Consider the following 4481-nt stretch of genomic DNA (forward strand, 5'->3'; position numbering starts at 1 on the left):
ATATATACTAATTTTTTATGTTTATTGTTATTATATCATGACTCATACATTATTTTTATGTTTATTGTTATTATATATATAAACAATGTCATATTTATATATAACTTTTGTAGTATTTTCAAAAATGAATTAATTATTTGAGTTGTCCAAATGAACGTAATTCGAACTGAACCGAACAATTCGCGAAGTTTAATCGAGCCGAACTCGAGCTAAAATAATATCTCGAGTCGAGTTTCGAGCTGAACAAATCCTTATCGGGATGAACCAAACTGAACTCTGGTTTGACTCGGTTCGACTCATTTCAAGCCCTATATGTGATCACTTTCTTCTTGAGTGAAATAACATTAAGTTGTACACAATCTTACAACAATCTTACAACATGCAATTTTAGGATATTTCGTTTACCATTAAGCCAAAATCTCACTATAGTTGGTAGTTATGGAGTAACTTTATTTCTTTAAATCCAATAAAGAAGGCCATGGTTGATATGATTCCACTTCACCCACGGGATACTGCATCACCACCAACAACATGGACAAAGATGCTTTATTAAGATCTCACATGTTAAAATAATTTCTACACTTTGTCAATTAAAGTATTCCCACTTAGGTCAGCCATCCTCCATGATGAATATCTATAGATCTTGGAGTCAAATATACATGTGGCTTCATCTATGTCCTTCCTAAAGTAAATCGTAGATGTTAGATGATATTTGGATTGGTAGGGCATTATTTTTATATATGAATTAGTTAGTTTCATTTATTTATGGTTTATCTCGTTAATTATTATTTCAATCGTTATTATTTTATCGTTTGGAATGACTTTTGCCTATATAATAAATTATTTAGACTTACTTATATTTGATTTTTTTATCAATCTTTATTATCATAAACTTATACATGATATCCAAGCGGATTTGGATTGATTGGACGGGTTTGGACGGAAAGTCATTCATCAATTCATATAAATCTATTAAATTATTCAATTCATATATATTTAAATTTAATAGATGTATTTCAATTCATCCATGAATGAATTTTAATGGGTTGATATCCAATTCATTTGATTGTTTTAATTAGAACCAAAATCACTTTTAAAAAAATCATCCTTTTAAAAACCACTCTTTCAATCAAGAGTTTTAAAAAATTAACTTAAAAAATCTTTTAAATTTTAAAAGAAACAAAAGGTGATTTTTCGAACTTTAAAAAAGTCTATTTTTTATAATATTCTACAAGAATGCAGCATTTAAAGTTTTACGTGTAAATGTTTTAACGAATATTTAGATGTGCTATGTATTTAAGAATAAATTTTTACTATTAATCAGATACATTCATCCTATCATTAATATTATCATCATATGAGCAAATGCCACTGAAAATGTAGAACAATAGATGAATTTAATTTAATAATAAATCAAAGTAAAAATAAGAAGCACTCGCAAGAAAGTGAGAGTTGGGATAGTGAATAAAATTAAAAAGTAAAGGACAATATTTATAAATGTTTGTTTTTGGATAAATTTGATATTTATCCAAATAAATATATTCATGGATATCTGTTTAGATATAATGAATGAGTTTGAATGCATCATTTACTAAAATTATATATTTAATTAACTTTAGTGAGTGAATTTAGTTTTTATAAATTTAGATAGATTGTAGATAATTTTATCAATTTTATCTAATATCATATTTTGTTTTAAAAAATTTCACGTAATTGTTTTACAATTGACCTTTTTTGGTATGAATTGATTTCCTACCAAATAGTGGAAAACTAATGTCTTTTGAGACATAAAGGTAATGGAAGTAAGATTTATTTCTACCAACAAAGTCTTTCCATGCAAGAAGCCAAACATGTGATATCATACTTAAAGAATTCAACTACCTTGCTATTTTTTTAATATAACAATAACTACGTCAGTAAAATAATAGCGGTTAAAATTGTTATTTAACAACGCTTTAAGACATTTTCTATATGAGCGCAGTAGAATATAATGTTAGATTAAAAAGCGCTTTTGAAGTTCCATAGAAAGTAGACATTTCAATTCCACCACATTTACAAGAGATTGACAATAGAAACATCATTCTGAAAACTCAATTCATAAACCATTGCATGAACTTGTCTCCCTTAGTTCAAATTCATCAACCCAGACATTATATGCACTAATGAAAGGGAAGAATGTGGTGAAGATGTAGACGACTACTCCATTAACTTTTTGCCTCCCTTAATTGAAGTAATAAAAGGATTTCTTGTCAATGACAAAAAAAAAATATAGTTCAAATTCAATATAATAAGAATCAAATCAAAATTTACATAGAAAATAAGAACGAAAAATAATAACCAAATACAATCTTACAAGTTTGGTAAATCATCAACGGATCTACCTTGATTCAACCTTGACAGGTTTGTATATATTATAAAATAAGCACTTAACATAGATGTAAATCCAAGTAGAAAGAATGAATCTATGATAAATAAATGGGGTAAAATAAGATAAAGATTCACTTTATGTTTGAAGAGAAAAACCAAAAACTGATAATTTGCTTGAAGAGATAAGCTATAAACAAAAGAGAAAAAAGTTAACCCATTGAGAAGAATATAAGAGAAATAGGAAATTGTATGATATGTATAGTATTGTGTGAGGATTTGTTTTTAAATCTGCAAAGATTCGCGCTCATTAAAACAAGTGTTGGTTGAATGTATGACTTTTAACAACACTCACTGAAGCGAGCGTTTCAATAGCGTTGAATATGTGTGACGTTTAACCGCATTCATTGAAGTAAGTGTTGTTAAATATGTGAATGTATGACTTTTAATAGCCCTCACATAAGCCAATGTTGTTGAATATGTAACTTTTAATAGCACTCACTAAAGAAAACCACGGTTAAATGTGTGTATGTATGACTTTTAATCACGCTGAAGCAAGTGTTACTGAATGTGTGACTTTTAATAACGATCACTAAATCAAGAGCAAACATTGTTGAATGTGTGAATGCATGACTTTTAACAGTGCTCAGTAAAACAAGCATTGTTGATCGTAGAAGAAATAACAGTGTTCGCTTCACTCAGTATTTTTAAATCTTTGACTCATACATTCAACTTAACACTCATTGAAGGAAGCGTTGTTGAATGTTATTAACCTATCATATTAACAGTGTTTACTTCGCCGAACATTGATGATTCTTTTTGCCTTACATTTCAAAGCATTCAATACACAAGCGTGGTTAAAAGAGTGTTGTTAAATGTTAATTTTGACTAATGAATGAGAGTTGATAGAAGAGGAACTTGATCCTCACAACTAAATTTCCTTATATGAATTAATACATTAAATGTGTTCTTTAATATATAAATGCTATTAAAAGATAGTTTTAGTATAATCCATACTTCCAATAATATGTTTTTTTTTTACTTTTACCATATTTTAGTAGTGTTATTTTGATTTTTTGATTTAAATTTATTTAATTAATACATAACGTAATAAAAAGAAAACGTTTCTTCAGAATAAATTTGATGAGAGATTGAAGCCTTTATATTAACTTTATATACGTTGATATAAATTGATGTTAATTTTCATAAAAAAGAAAATAACTTTCCCATGCTAATAATAATCATAATAGGAATGGAATGATTTTGTGGGCATGTGAGGCATGCCCTCGTGACTATATTTTGCAATGATTGTCATCATTCTTCAGTTGCTTCAATTGTTCGTTTGTATCATTTTCCTTTGTTTTTTCTTGCGATATCACTTTCATGTTAGGATATATTTGGGGGGAAACAAAGATCATTCCTTTTCCTAATTTTTATAAGCACATTACTCTGTCATTCCCTTGATAATTATGTTGAAATATTTTTTCATACTCCCAACAATTCCATTTCTTTTTATGTTTTTAAGGTTATGTAGAAAGTTTAGAAAATATTAAATGATATAACAATTTAATATAATTTGACTATAACATTCTTATTTAAATCCACATTGGAAACTGCATTAAACAAAAATGGAGAATTAGTGAGTGAAAAATATGAAAAATAAATAAGAATACAATTGGAACATATACTAGAAATGTATGTTTGATTTCTAAGTCATCAAAATATTTTTTTTAAATATGAAGAAATTAAAACATTAAAATATATGTAAAGAAGAAAGTATTTATTATTTGTCTTTTGAAAAACCAATATTACATTGGCATATGTTTTTACAATAATTCTGATTAATTAATAAGAAATATAATAAGTGAAATACATTGAGTATAATTATTATAAAGAGATATAATGATAAACTTGGGAAATACTTAAATAAATTTCAATAGTTAGACATATCAATTATAATTCACACAATATTAAAAGACAAGTAAAAATAAATGAAGTAAACACTTGGAGTTGTTTTATTTTTCTTCATTGAACCTAAAACTAATATTTGTTTTTTAAGGAATGTTCAAACGATATCTTAAGGAAAATTGTATTATGAAATAACTTTTTAAATTTTC

The sequence above is a fragment of the Lupinus angustifolius genome, chromosome LG04 (genome assembly GCF_001865875.1).
Source record: "Lupinus angustifolius cultivar Tanjil chromosome LG04, LupAngTanjil_v1.0, whole genome shotgun sequence".
NCBI lineage: Eukaryota > Viridiplantae > Streptophyta > Magnoliopsida > Fabales > Fabaceae > Lupinus > Lupinus angustifolius.